The 15,722-nt window shown below is 35.8% G+C and overlaps 1 pseudogene; it reads right to left on the bottom strand.

Annotated features, from left to right (window-relative positions):
- Positions 1 to 2,919: 2,919 nt before the first annotated feature.
- LOC109247188 (adenosine 5'-monophosphoramidase HINT1-like) lies at positions 2,920 to 3,332 on the bottom strand (annotated as a pseudogene).
- Positions 3,333 to 15,722: the final 12,390 nt, after the last annotated feature.

Raw genomic sequence — 15,722 nt, forward strand, 5'->3', positions numbered from 1 at the left:
AAATAATACATGTAAACTACTTAGAAAAGAGCCTGCCAGACCTGAGTAAGCCCTAGGTGATAATTAGCATTTCTTATTACTATCATTATTTATACTCAGTAACACAAGAGTTGTGAATGAAGTGTTCAATACCAGGTGCTTATTTCTCTAAGTAAGTGTTTTCCAACTAGGAAGACCATTGACTTATCTGGAATGCCTGCTAAATATTTGGATTTCCAGTCCCTGCCCCTGGAGACTGATTCACAAAATCTGTGATCTCTAGAGAGTCCCCTGGGGTGATCCTTATGATAAGCCAAGATGGAGAAACACTGCTTTAAATGAGTAAAAAAAAAAAAAAAAAAAAAAAAAAAGAATTTCTCAGGACCTGTAATCATCTAGTTTAAAGTTGGCTTCTGATTAAGAAACCTGCCTAAGGCAGTCTTTGGTGCCTCAGGGCACCTTTTGGTAGTAAGAGCTAATTTTCTTTCTTACAACAGTAAGACTATGGGCTTTGGTCTCCTAAACATTTGGGTTTAGATCTGTTACTGAAGAAAGACCTCCACCTTTCTCACCTTTTATTGCCTTATCTGTAAAATGTAAACATTGACACTTCCTTCCCTCATGGGACTCTTGTAAGATTAAATAAGATAATCTACCTATATTTAAAGCACAGTTCCTGTGCAGAGTACAGTCTCAGTAATTAATTATAAATCATAATTAGGGCTGGTCAGGGGCACCTGGCTGGTTCAGTCAGAAGAGTATGTGACTCTTGATCTCAGGGTCATGAGTTTGAGACCCATGTTGGGTGTAGAGATTACTAACAAAAAAATAAATAAAAAATAAATAATAGTAATTAGGATCAGTTGTAATCAGACTTTTTCAATCAGAGAGTGAACAAAAGCAGGCAGATTCTGAGGAGGAGTTGACACTTTAAAAAAGGGAAGTGCATGAAAAATTACCCATTTTTCAATAATATTTATTTTCTGGGCAGGCCAAAGTTGGCATCAACATGTCACTAAAACTAAACAAAATTCTCAATTTTTCTGACCTCAAGAACTACAGGACTATGTTGGGGAAAACCACAGCTATTGGCAAGTGTAAGGGAAATCCCAGAGATTTCGAGAGAGAGGCAAGTTTTATTATAAACTCTGCCTAAACCTCTGGCTGTCAGACCATGCATGCATTAGGCAACTTCAGCTAAAGATTAAAAAAACTGAAGTAACCTTTAAGGTGTTGTGCAGGAGGCAGTGTTTTCAGTTTGAGTGCAACCAAATAATTGCTTGCTAAAATAGAAAATCTACACTCCTCAGAGGAATATAAAAGAATTCAGCCTCTAAAACATAAGATTCACAATGTTGAGGATACAATCCCAAATGACTTGAAATTCAAAGAATCAGGAAAATATGACCCATTCTCAAGAAAAAAGACCAACTCTGAAGTTAGCAAGATTTTAAATTACCAAAAAACATTTTTTTAAACTCATTTGAGAGAGAGCACACATATGCACATGAGCAGAGGGAGGAGCAGAGAGAGAGGAGAGGAGGAGAGAATCTCAAGCAGGCTCCACACTGACAGCCCCAGGCGGGGCTCAAACTCACAAACTGTGAGCTCATCACCTGAACCGAAATCAAGAGTGGGACACTTAACCAGCTGAGCCACCCAGGTGCCCCAGAATTAGAAAAGATTTTAAAATAACCATTTAACTATGCTTAAGAACATAAAGAATAATACACTTGCAATGAATGAAAATAAGGGAAATCTCTACTAACATAATGAAGAATCATTTGTATATTCTAGAATTGAAAAATAATATCTGAAATTAAAAAAAAATTACTGAATGAACTTAATAGAACATAGATAATCAGTATGTTTGAAGATAGATTAATAAGAATTATCCAATCTGGATAACAGAAAAGTGAAAAAATTGAATAGAGACTCAGGGACATATGGAATGATATAAAAAGACCTAATGTGTAAAATTGGAGTCTTGGAAGCAGAGGAGAGAATGGAATAACTCTTAATTCTAATCCTCATCTGAGTGAACAGAGATGGGTAAACATATAGGAGACAGCATGGAGAAATTTACCAGAACTTTGCCCTATGAGAAGAAACTTAGATGTCTTACTGTATCATCTGATAACACCCTTTAAACTTTCAAAGCACAAAAAGCATTTCCTATTTAAGTGATCTTTTTAAAGTTCTCTTTCTTTCTCTTTCTTCTTTCCTTCTTCCCTTGTTTCTTTCCTCCCATCCTCCTCCCATCCATTCTCCTCCTCCATCCTCTCTTTTCCTGTCAGAAAATGTTTATTGAGTCCCTACTGTATTTTCTGAAGAATAAAAGCTTTATTGAGTTCCTATTGCTAGCCCTCCACTAGAGAATACATATAAATCTTTTTTTTTTTTTTTTGTCTGTCATCATTGTTGTTGCAAAGCCTCAATACTTCTTGGGTTGAATTGGGGGAGTGTGCTTCAGCAGTATTTTTCTCTTGCTTGATAGACCTAGTTAAGATGTGAAAGGTCAGAGGCAAAGGACCACCACTGGAAATCCACTCAAGCACCAGATTTTCTCTACAACCTCCATATACTCAGAACTGCAATAGCGATTGGGCTTCATGGCATCATGGATGTAGATGACGTAGATGCTGTTTTGGTTTTGTATAGGACTGCTAGGGGTTTTGCAGCTGTCTTAGCATCCACTCTATCGTCTTTGGTTTATTGCTGCCAGAAGCTTTCTTTCCTGTTTTCTGTACTCTCTAGCAATACATCCCTTAAACTTCTCCTGTATTGGGCAACTGGATAGTCTTCTGTTTTGTTTTGTTTTAACCATGCAACATTGTCTTTTATTAATTATGGGTTTTTAAAAGTATGTCCTCAATCTCTTCATAAACAGGCAAAAATAAGTATACTGTTTAACATATCAGAACTTGAAAATATTGATCATTACCTAGAGAAGGCAAAATAATCCCTAAAACATGCTTTACCAGGAGGCCAATTCATCTGCTGACTTCCAAGAACATGGAGATGAACGCGATAGACAGACTGTCCCCCATCTGGACCTTCCTTCACCACCATTTGATAACCCTTCTTTAGGCTCAGATCAACCACATTTCTTGCCAACAATCATTAAATGTCCAAGAAAATTTTCAGCATCTCCTGTTACAGAAATCTGAAATATATCTTTCTTGGGTATCACCAGAAAAATGTGTTGGTGTTTGAAGGGAAATGTCATGGAAAGCAAGACACTGGTCATCCTCAGAAATTATTTTGGCTGGGATTTCCTTGCAAATGATCTTCCTGAGGACTGTGTTGCTAGCAGGTCTAGTGGCTTGAGCCTTTATAATCTCATCTGCCATCTCGGCCTCCCTTCCATGCAACTGCCCCAGACACTGGAGTGTTTTCTTTTTAATCAACCTAACAGTGCTTTAAAATTTTAATTACTCATAGGAGTGTGCTCCACAAAGTCTAAGCTTTTTTTTTTTTTAATTCAAGTGTAATTAGCATAGAATGTTACATTAGTTTCAGGTACAAATGTAATAATTTGACAATTCTATATATTTATCAGTATTATAAAAATAAATGTACTCTTATTCCCTTTTTTCTTGTTCACCTATCCCTCCACTCACCTCCCCTCTGGCAACCACCATTTTGCTCTCTGTACTTCAGTGTCTGGGTTTTTTTTTGTTTGTCTTTTTCTTTGTTCATTTGTTTTCTTTCTTAACTTCATATATGAGTGAAATCATGCGGTATCTGTCTTTCTCTGTCTGACTTATTTCACTTAGCACTATGCCCTCTAGGTCCATCCATGTTTTTGCAAATGGCAAGATGTCATTCTTTTTTATGGCTGAGTAATCTTCCACTGAATGCATATGTGTGCACGTGCAGATATCCAGTCATCTACTAATTCTTTATCCAGTCATCTACTAATGGACACTTGGATTGCTTCCATATCTTGGCTACTATAAATAATTCTGTAATAAACATATGAATGCATATATCAAGTTAGTATTTTCTTTTTCTTTGGGTAAATACCCAGTAGTTGAATATTGGACCATGTGGTAAATCTATCTTTAATTTTTTGAGGAACCTCTATACTATTTTCCACAGTGGCTGCACCAGGGTACATTCCTACTAAAAATGCACAAGGGTTCCCTTTTCTCCACATCTTCACCAACATGTGTTATTTCTTGTTTGTTTTTTTTTTAATACTAGTCACTCTTACTTGTTTGAGATGATATTTCACTGTGGTTTTAATTTGCATTTCCCTGATGATTAGTGATGTTGAGCATGTTTTTCATGTACTTATTGGCCATTTATATTCTTTGGAAAAATATCTATCAGGTCTTCTCTTTTTTTTTAACATTAATTTATTTTTGAGACAGAGAGAGACAGAGCATGAACGGGGGAGGGTCAGAGAGAGAGGGAGACACAGAATATGAAAACAGGCTCCAGGCTCTGAGCTGTCAGCACAGAGCCCAACGCGGAGCTTGAACTCACGGACTGCGAGATCATGACCTGAGCCGAACTCGAACGCCCAACTGACTGAGCCATCCAGGCGCCTCAGGTCTTCTCATTTTTAAATAATATTATCAGGGTTTTTTTTTTTTGGTTTTGTTTTGTTTTTAATGTGTGTTGAGTCACAGAAATTCTTTATACATTTTGCATATTAGTCCCTTAGCATATTAGCAATCTGGGATTGCTCTGTTCTTCTTTCTCAAGATTGCTTTGGCTATTTGGGGTCTTTTGTGGTTCCATACAAATTTTAGGACTTTTTGTACTATTTCTGTGAAAAATATTGTTGGTATTTTAATAGAGGTTGCATTAAATCTGTAAATTGCTTTAAGTAGTATGAACATTTTAACGATATTAACTGTTCCAATCCATGAGCATGAAATATCTTTCCATTTGTGTCATCTTCAATTTCTCTCATCAGTATTTTACAGTTTTCAGAGTACAGATTTTTCACCCCCTTAGTTAAGTTTATCTCTAGGTATTTTATTCATTGTGGTGCAATTGTAAATGAGATTGTTTTCTTAATTTCCCTCTCACTATTTTGTTATTAGTGTATAGAAACACAGGATATTTTTGTATATTAATTTTGTATCCTGCAACTTTACTGAATTCATTTATTAGTTCTAGTATTATTTTGGTGGAGCTTTTAGAGTTTTCTGTGTATAGTATATGCCATCTGCAAATCGTGACAATTTTACTTCTTATCAATCAAGATGGATTTTATTTCTTTTTCTTATCTAATTGCTATGGCTAGGACTTTCGGTACTATGTTGAAGAAAAGTGGCAAGAGTGTGGCATCCTTGCTTTGTTCCTGATCTTAAAGGAAAAACTTTCAGTTGTTTGCCTTTGAAGATGATGTTAGCTGTGGGTTTTTCCATATATAGCCTTTATTATGTTGAGGTATGTTTCTTCTAAGCATACTTTGTTGATAGTTTTTAATTATAAATGAATGTTGTACACTGTCAATGCTTTTTATGCATTTATCATTGAGATGATCGTATGGTTTTTATTGTTTCTCTTATTGATGTGATGTAACACATTAATTGATTTGCATATATTGAACCACCCTAGCATTCCTAGAATAAATCCTACTTTATCACGGTGAATAACTTTTTCAATGTATTCTTGGATTCAGTTTGCTAATATTTTGTTGAGGATTTTTGTGTCTATGTTTACCATGAATATTGGCCTATAGTTTTTTTGTAGTGTCTTTATCTAGTTTTGGTATCATGGCAATTATGGCCTTGTAGAATGAATTTGGAAGCTTTCTTTTCCTTTTTTTGAATAGTTTGAGACAAATAAGTATTAACTCCTCTTTAATTGTTTGGTAGAATTCACCTTTGAAGTGGTTTGGGACAAATAATTTTTGTCCCAAAAAATTGTTTTTTTGGGACAATTTTGATTACTGATTACATTTCATTGTTAGTAATCAGCCTGTTTATAGGAATTTATTATTATTTATCTAGGTTGTCCAATTTGTTAGCATATAATTTTTCATAATATTCTCTTATAATCCTTTTTTATTTCTGTGGTGTCAGGTGTTATTTCTCCTTCATTTCTGATTTTATTTACTTGAGTCTCTCTCTCCTTTTTTTATGAGTCTAACAGTTCATTAGTCTTGTTCATATTTTCAAAGAATCAGTTCCTGATTAGATTGATTTTTTTCTATTGTATTTTAAGTCTCTTTCATTAATTTCTGCTTTAATCTTTATTAATTCCTTTATTTTACTAGCTTTGGCTTTGTTTTTCTTTTTCTAGTTCCTTTAGGTGTAAAGTTAGGTTGTTTATTTAAGATTTTTCTTGCTTCTTGATGTAGACCTATATCACTATTGCCTTTCCTCTTAGAACTGTTTTTGCTGCATCCCAAAGATTTTGGACCATTGTGTTTTTATTTTCATTTGTCTCCATGTATTTTTTATTTCCTTTTGATTTCTTGGTTGACCCATTCAATGTTTAGTAGCATGTTGTTTAGTCTCCATGTATTTGTGTTCTTTCCAGAATTTTCTTGTGATTCATTTCTAGTTTCATACTCTTGTGGTCTTAAAAGATGTTTGATATGATTTCAATCGTTTTGAATTTATTGCATTTTGTTTTGTGGCCTAACATATGATCTATTCAGGAGAATGTTCCATGTGCACTTAAAAAGAATGTAAATTCTTCTATTTTTAGATGGAACGTTTTTCATATATGTGTTAGGTCCTACTGGTCCAATGTGTCATGCAAAGCTGCTGTTTCCTTGTTGATTTTCTGTCTGGACAGTGTATTCATTGATGTAAGTGGTGTGTTTAAATTTCCCTACTATTATTATATTACTTTCAATTACTTCCTTTATGAGCTTCCATGCTGGGTGCATATTTACAATTGTTATATTCTCTTGTAGGATTGGTTTTTTTATTATGTAGTACTCTTGTCTCTTGTTACATACAGTCTTCATTTTAAAGTCTATTTTGTTCATTATAAGCATTGCTACCTCAGCTTTCTTTTTGCTTCCATTTGCACTGTAAATGTTTTTCCATCTCTTCATTTTCAACCTGCATGGGTCTTTGGGTCTGAAGTGAGTCTCTTTTAGGCAGCATATAGATAGGTCTTATTTTTTATTCATTCAGTCCCTCTATGACTTTTGAGTGGAGCATTTAGTCTATTTACATTCAGATTAATTATTGATAGGTATTTGTTATGGCTAATTTGTTACTTATTATATGGTTCTTTTTGTTCTTTTCTGTTCTTTTCTTGTTCTTTTCCCTTGTGGTTTGAAGGCTTTCTTTAGTGTTATGCTTAGATTCTGTTCTCTTTATTTTTTCCATATCAGCTATAGGTTTTTGATTTGTGGTTACCATTAGTTTCAGATATAACATCTCACACATAGAGAAGTCTATATTAAGTTGATGGTTGCTTAAGTTTGAACTCATTCTAAAAGCACTAAATTTTTATTCCCCTCCAATTTTTATGTATATGATGTCATACTTTACATCCTTTTGTGAATGCCTTAGATGATTTTTTGTGATGTTTATTTATTTTTGAGAGGTAGAGTGCAAGAAGGAGAGGTGCAGAGAGAGAGGGGGACAGAGGATCCAAAGTGGAGTCTGTGCTGACATCAGGGAGCCCAGTGCAGGGCTTGAACCCACAAACCATGAGATCATGACCTGACAGGTACCCCTTGCCTGATTTTTTATAGATAGAATTGATTTTACTGCTTTAACTTCTGTACTGGTGTTATAAGGATTAATCTACTACATTTATTATGTTTGTACTTCTCTGTGAAGTTTTTTTCCTTTTATAATTTTCTTATTCCTGATTATAGCCTCTTTTTTTCCACTTAAAGAATTCCCTTAAACATTTCTTGGAAGACTGGTTTAGTGGTGATGAACTCCTTTAACTTGTGTCTGTCTGGGAAACTCTTCATCTCTCCTATTTCAAAGGATAATTTTCCTGGAAAGTGTTTGCTTTCAGCACTTTGAATATATCCTGCCACTCCCTTGTGGACTGTGAAGTTTCTGCTGAAAAATTAGTGGAGAGCCTTATGGGGTTTCCTTTGTATGTAACTGTTTTGTATTTTCTCGCTCCTTCTAAAATTATCTTTACCACTACTTTTTTTGGGGGGGACATTTTAATTATTATGTGTGTGGTGTGGACCAATCCCTGAGTTGATTTTGTTGGGGGGCTCTCTGTGCCTCCTGGATCTGGATGTCTATTTCCTTCCCCAAATTAGAAAACTTTTCTGCTATTATTTCTTCAAATAAATTTTCTGCTCCCTTTTCTCTTTGTTTTCCTTCTGAGATCCCAATACTGTGAATGTTATTATGCTTGATGATGTTGCTGAGTCCCATTAATCTATTCTCATCTTTTATTCTTTTTTAAAATTTCATTTATTTTTTTCTGTTCAGTTTGGTTGCTTGTCATTATACTGCCTTCCAGGTCACTGATTTGTTCTTCTGTCTCCTCCAATATGCTGTTGATTTCTTCCAGTGCAGTTTCTCTTTAAGTTATTGAGTTCTTCATCTCTGCATATATATATATATATATATATATATATATATATATATATATATATATATATATCTTTGTTGAAGGTCTCACTGATATCCTCCACTCTTTTCTCAAGTCCAGTGAGAATTTTTGTGACCATTACTTTGAATTATGTATCAGGCATACTGCATATCTATATTTCATTTAGCTCTTTTGCCATGACTTTGTCCTGTTCTTTCATTTGGGACACATTCCTCTGTCTCCTCATTTTTGTCTATCCTTTTTTTTTAATGTGTTAGGAAATTCAGCTACATCTCCTGATCTTGAAAGCAGTGGCCTCGTACAGAAGAATGTTGTAATGGCCTGTAGCATGACAATGTGTCCTGTTGACCATAAGCAGGTGCTTTAGAAGTATCTCTATGTGGCTTGCATGAACCTTACTGTTGTAGCTGAGCTATGTTTGCCTTTATTCCAGCTGTAATGGCTCACTTTTCCAGTTGCTGGCAGGATTTGGTTCCTGTGCTGTTAATGGGTAAGTCTGGAACTGCCATGGGCTTATATTTGGGTGGTATCAGCAGTCAGATAGATGCCTGCCTTCAGCAGCAACAATCAGCAGGGTGATCTCCCTGCCTTGTCTCCTGAGAGGATTTTGCTGGTGGGCAGGACCAGCATTCAGACCAGATGCCAGTCCCTAATCCATCTTTTAGGGCTGCAGTGACCCCAAATTACAGGTTTTTCTCCCTGTGCTGCCACTGTTTGGGGGTGGGCCAGCAGTCAGATCATATGTCTGCCTCATCTATCTGCTGGGACTATAGCCAAACTGGTGTGTGTGGTTATCTTCCTCTCTAAGGCAGGAGTCACTCTGGAGTGGCACTGGTCTTTGCTGGAGCTGCTTGCAGGATATGTCAGGACAGAAGCAGCTTTGGAATGATGCCTATTGAGTCGGGTGGGTTGGATGGGCAGGTCTGCAGAAGAATGTGGGAGATGGGTATGCAGTGTTATGAAGGTAGTTGGAGAGTGTTCTTGCAACTCTCTGGCTATTGAGGGTGGTAGTGGTGGTAAGGATGTGGCACCTGCCAGCTCTTTTGTTCTTGAAGAATTCTCCTAAAGATCTCTGCCCCTCCAGCACATGTTTTGAGATTATGAATCTCGTTCACATGCCAGGCAGTTTTCAAACTGTTGCTATGCTGTATCTCAGCAGAGCTTTTTGTTGTATTGTCTCTTTAAGAGCAAGGATTCAGTTTCCTATCATCCTCTAGTTCTCCCAGAGCTAAGTGCACTAGTTTTTAAAGTACCCAGAGTTAGGCCCTGCTGAATGCAAAAACTTGCATAGTTATGATCCTCTAGTTTTCAAAGCCAAATGCTATGGGGACTCATATTCCCAGTGCAGGTCCTGTGTCTGGGGTGGCTGGCATGGGGTCTGTTCCTTTCCTTTGTGGTTAGTCTCATCAGGAGTTTAGTTCCATATCCTGTCTCAGCCCTTCCTATCCTTTTCAATGTGGCTTCCTCTTTATGATTAACGTTGGAAAGTCTGTTCTGTCAGTCTTTGTCATTTTTTAGGTTAATTACTTTGATGTGGCTGTTCTCTAGGTGTGTCCATGGAATAGATGAACTTAAGATCCTCTTACTCAGCCATCTTTCCTGAGAACTTAAGCATCTTATTTTGAGATCTAGGGTCCTTGTAACTTCCAGGCTAATTTTAAGCTCACTAACTAATTTATACACCAGTGTATCCTGTTGCTTCCTGTCTCCATTTTTCTCCTCCCCTTCCTTTTATTTGCTTGATGGAGACCTATCCCACAATAAAACAATAAGAAAACGTTTTTAGGTATGATCTTGTTTGAGAGTCATCCGAGACTATCCTAGGGAAAATTAATCATTTCTTCATACTATTGTATCAAATCAAATCTAAAACGTACTATTTGCCCCTAGGTTTTATCATTTCCCAAATCAGGATGCCTTTATCATTGTTAGTATTTTATGATCACTGATGGTCAGGCAGCAGTCATAGCATGCTTGTTTTTTCATGCACATACTCAGAGTTAGTTATGGTTTATGGACTTATGACTGAGCAATTGCAAACCCTCATTGTCAACAGACTATTTAAGGAAGGCTTTCAAAGAAGGATCACAAGTCTTAATTGTTTGAAATCTTTTGTTGACAACTTCTGTAAGGTGTAGAAAGGGTCATCATCAAAACTTACAGATACTTACAGAAAGTAAGAAAGAAAATCCAATATTGTGTTGAAGGACACATATATTAAATATTCTGATCCAAAAGGTGATATTAAACAGATGAGCTCAGGGGGCACCAGGGTGGCTCAGTTGGCTACACGTCCAACTCTGGCTCAGATCATGATCTCATGGTTCGAGGGTTTGAGCTCCACGTCCAGCTCTGTGCTGGTAGCTTGGAACCTGGAGCCTGCTTTGGATTCTGTGTCTCCCTCTCTCTCTGATCCTCCCCTGCTCACATTTTGTCTCTCTCTCTCAAAAATAAACAAACATTAAACAAATTAAAAAAAAGATAAACTGAATTGGAAGAAGGTTGAGGAACACCTTATTTTATATTTTCCTTTTAATGTATATATACTATAATAAAGCTCTACATCTAAACACATTTAAAAAGTTCTTTCAGTAAGTAAATATTCTAAGTGATAAGAAAGCATCGTGTCATAATTTGAGTGGCAGTAATTTTCCTTAATGATACATAGAATAATGGTACATTTTATAATCTATGGTATCTTAGATTTTGTAAAATATAGTGTTTCTATATATTCTATTACTGCACCTTTCCTTCAGTATTTCATCTATTTGTACTACTGAAATCTATTAGCTGTCAGCTTCTTAAAAGCCAAGTGATAATGGGACACCTGGGTGGCTCAGTCAATTGAGCTTCGACTCTTGATTTCAGTTCAGGTCATGACATCAGGGTTGTGGGACTGAGCCCCAAATTGGGCTCAATGCTGAGTGTGGAGCCTGCTTAAGATTCTCTCCCTCTCTCTCCTTCTGCCCCTCTCCCCCGTGTGTGTATGTGTAAAATCTTCCTGCATGAAGTACCATGTCTGGTGTATGAAAGACTTTTTATAACTATTTCTTAAAATTTGTAAAGGAGATCAAGAGCCGACAGTCAACATTAAAAAGACAAAATGGGTCAAAGCTAGTCCTGGTTAAATGTGCTCTAGGCACAAAGCCTCCCTGACTAACACCTTCCATTCACTCTTTGTTTAGATGACAATGAAAGTCTTTTTTTCTCCACTTCCAGAATACCTGACTCTAAGACAGGCTCTAGGAAGGGTCTAGAAGCCACTATGACAGAAGTACATATAGGAGAGGAGTTGAATCTTAGAAATCCAGTGTGAATGGCTATGCAGTCATGTGGTAGTGATAGATGATTAGCATCCAGAGTGGTCTATGATCAGTGGGGAAGAAGGGCAATTCTGAAAGATACTGGGCTTATTTACATATATGGTCTTTAAGCATTTTTTGCTCCCACACATTTTAAATTGACCTCAAAGATTTTTTATCACAAGTTTAAATAATTGCAAAGGATTACAATTATTTACAATAATTTAAATATGAAAGCTGGTACTTCACTATTTTAAATGTATCCAATGAGATTCAAATATCATAATGATTTAATATGTACTATCATCCAGTTTAAATATACAGTAAAACCTTGGATTGTGAGTATCTTGTTCTGCAAGTGTTCCACAATATGAGCAAGCATTTATAATAAATTTTAACCTGATAGATGAGTGATGTCTTGCAATACGAGTAGTATGTGACACCGAACATCACGTGATCAAAACTGAGCCATTGATTCCTCTCTCTCTCTCTCTCTATCTATCTTGCTGTGGGATTGTGGATGATTGTCAATCCAATGTCACATTTCTGCAAAATACTCAAAAGGAGGCAAAAGCAAGTGTCATTGGATAGGTTCATTGTTAAAGTTGCATGAAAAGAAAAAGATTCCATTGAGCCAATAGATAGCAGTGATTCTGTTAGTGATAGTGGAATTCGTCCTACACAATAACACTCCTCTGTCTTGTCTCCCTCACACCATCCGCGAAGGTTTTCAAAGGTAAAGGCAATTTGTGTGTGTGTGTGTGTGTGTGTGTGTGTGTGTGTGTGTGTATGTTTGCATATGTGTATATATATAATTTTGCATTTTTATTATTTTGTATTATATTACAGTGTTGTAATCATTTTTATATGAATATTTTAGGGTTGTGGAATGAGTCATCTGAGTTTCCATTATTTCTTATGGGGAAATTTTCTTTGAGATATAAGTGCTTTATATATACATATATATATAAATATATGATATATATATGATATATAAGCATGTTTCCAGAATGAATTATGCTCAGAAACCAAGGTTTTACTGTATATCATTAAGCTCCTCTTTAAATTTGGAAACTTATAATTTTCCCTTGTCTTCCTGAACTTGAGTTTCCAATTTGGGGAAAGGAGAGTATACCAAAAAGACTCTATCAGACTTAGCAAATGACAATTGTACCTATTATTTTAAAATTTATTGGTACTCTGTTTACCCAAATCCATTATATACTCAGCAAGGATAGGAAAAAGAAATCCTATTTACACTATTTACACCTTTCTGATATTACACATTTGATAAAATACTATTATCTTGTGGCTTAAATAGTTTTTCTACTCTAAAGCTTAGAGTAGAAAATTTAGCTCATTAATGAACAACATAGGGTTATTAAGAAAGCAACAGCACATTGTCAAACCAATCAACCAAATCAGACTTATTTAATCTCAGGAGATGTCTGATTTTCTCAATCTAAAGCTTATTTTGAGATAATAATAGATTCACGGCAAATTGCAAAAACCAGTAGAAAGAGATCTCATGTACTCTTCACCCAGTTTCCCCCAATGGTTGCATCTTACACATCAAAACCAGGAACCTGAGTTGGTACAATGTGTGTGTAGTTCCAAGTCATTGATTACATGTATATATTTATGTAACCATGACTGCAATCAAGATACAAAACTGTTCTATCACCACAAAGATCTTCCACATGCTACCCTTTTCCCCACTGCCATCCTTAACATTTCTGGCTTAAGTCTGTTATTTTTTGTTTTTGTTTGATCCGTCTGTTTGGTTTTTTTTCTTATTTTTCTCCTGTCTCCCTGTGGGCTTCTTAATGTATTTTAGAATTTCATTTTAATTTTTTTTTGTTGGTTACCCTAGGTATTACATTATACATATATAAGTTATCACAATTTCCTGTGATTGATATTTGATCAGTTTGAGTGAATTATACAAACTGTATTTCTCATTTAAGCCTCTTTACCCTTTCTCACTTGTAATATAACTGTCTTACATGTTTCCTCTATGTATGTTGACAACTACTTCAGAGAATATTATAATTTTTGCTTCAACCATTAAACACAATTTAGAAAACTCAGAGCAGGGGAGTCTATTGTATTTACTCATATTTTTATTCTTCACATTGTTCTTTCTTCTTTAATAATGTTCCAAAATTTCTCCTTTTAGCATTTCCATTCTGTTTCAGGAAGTTCCTTTAGCTATTCTTCTAGGGTAGGTTTACTGGTGACAAATTCTCTTACTCTTCCTCCTTTACAGAATGTCTTCATTTTCTTTCTTTTTTCTTTCTTTCTTTCTTTCTTTCTTTCTTTCTTTCTTTCTTTCTTTCTTTCTTTCTTTCTTTCAGAGAGTATGAATGGGGGAGAGGGACAGAGAGACAGAGAATCTCAAGTAGGTTCTATGCTCTGTGTGGAGCCCCACGGGGAGCTGAATGCCACGATCCTGGGATCATGACCCAAGCCAAAATGAAGACTTGGATGCTTGACTGACTGAGTCACCCAGGAGCCCCTTAATTTCATTTCATTCCTGAAAGATAGCTTTGTTGGATATGATATGATTCTGGGTTGAAAATTCTTTTCTTTTAGCCCTGAAAAATATTTTACTATTTCTTTCTAGTCTTCATGTTTTCTGATGAAAGATCTTAGAAATTTCCCTTATAGGCAAGGTGTTTCTTTCTTGATGCTTTCAAATTTTTTCTTTGTCTTTAGTGTTCAGAAATTTGATTATGTTGTGTCTTGACATGTTTAATCAATGTAGGGTTTGCACAGCCTTTTGGGTATGTATATTTATAAGTTTTTCCAGATTTGTAAAATTTTAGCCATTATTTTTTGAATACTTTTCCAGCACTATTCTCTTTCTTCTCTTGTTCTGAGACATCAACATGAATGTTAGATCTTTTGTTTTTGTTTTAGGCACAAATCTCCAAGGCTCTGTTAATTTCTTTTTTCAGTCTTTTTTCTGTTTGTTGTTCAGGTTGGGTAATTTCTATTGCTCTATCTTCTGGTTCACCGATTCTTTTCTCTACCCTCTCCATTCTGCTGTTTTCCTATCCATTGGGATTTTTATTTCAGCTATATTTTTTAATTCTAAAATTTTCATTTGGTTCTTTTTCACATCTTTTTTTTTTTTTTTTTTTTTTTTTTGCTGAGATTTTCTATTTCTTTCCTGAGACTGCCTATTTTTTTTCATTTGTTTAAATCACGTTCATAATTGTTCAAATATTTTTATCAGAGCTGCTTTGGAATCTATCAGATAATTTTACCATCTGTGTTATCTCAGTGTCGGGGTATGTTATCTTAACTCATTTAATATTTTTTTGGTTCTTGGTGTGATTAGTAATTTTTTATTATATCTTGGACATTTTGAGTATTGTGTGATGAGATTCTTGATTTTCTTTATATGTTTTGTTTTAGCAGATGTCCTCTGACACCATACTGGTTGGGAAAAAAGGACATCACTCAGTTGTTCTCAGGTGGGGGTTCCATTAAGACTCTGGTAGAGGGTGCCTCCCTATTGGGCAGGGGTGGACGTTTAGGCCCCTCATGTGGACTTCATTGACACCATGGAAAAGGGAGCTCTCCTTACCACTGGGTGTAGGTAAAAGTCTTGGTTCAATACTTGGCATTTTCTGACACCACCCTGGCCACAGGAAAGCATGAGTTGTTACGGCTTGATGAGATCGAAGTCTAAGCTCTCTACATCGGTTTTGCTGGTGGGAGTGGGAATATGGCCTCGTTTTTTCCCATGGTAGTTGGAATAGGGAACTTATTGTCTAGAAGTTTTTTCTCTTGATAGGCAGCCCTTTCTTGATCCTTGGCTAGAAAGAGCAGACTTTTTTCTTGTACCTGTTGGTGTTTCTGACTTCATTAGTGCCCACTCCAGGGTAAGAGGGTGAACAGAAAAACCAGTGAACT

Source organism: Panthera pardus, unplaced genomic scaffold, assembly GCF_024362965.1.
Source record: "Panthera pardus isolate Hobbes unplaced genomic scaffold, ASM2436296v1 HiC_scaffold_1, whole genome shotgun sequence".
Classification (NCBI taxonomy): domain Eukaryota; kingdom Metazoa; phylum Chordata; class Mammalia; order Carnivora; family Felidae; genus Panthera; species Panthera pardus.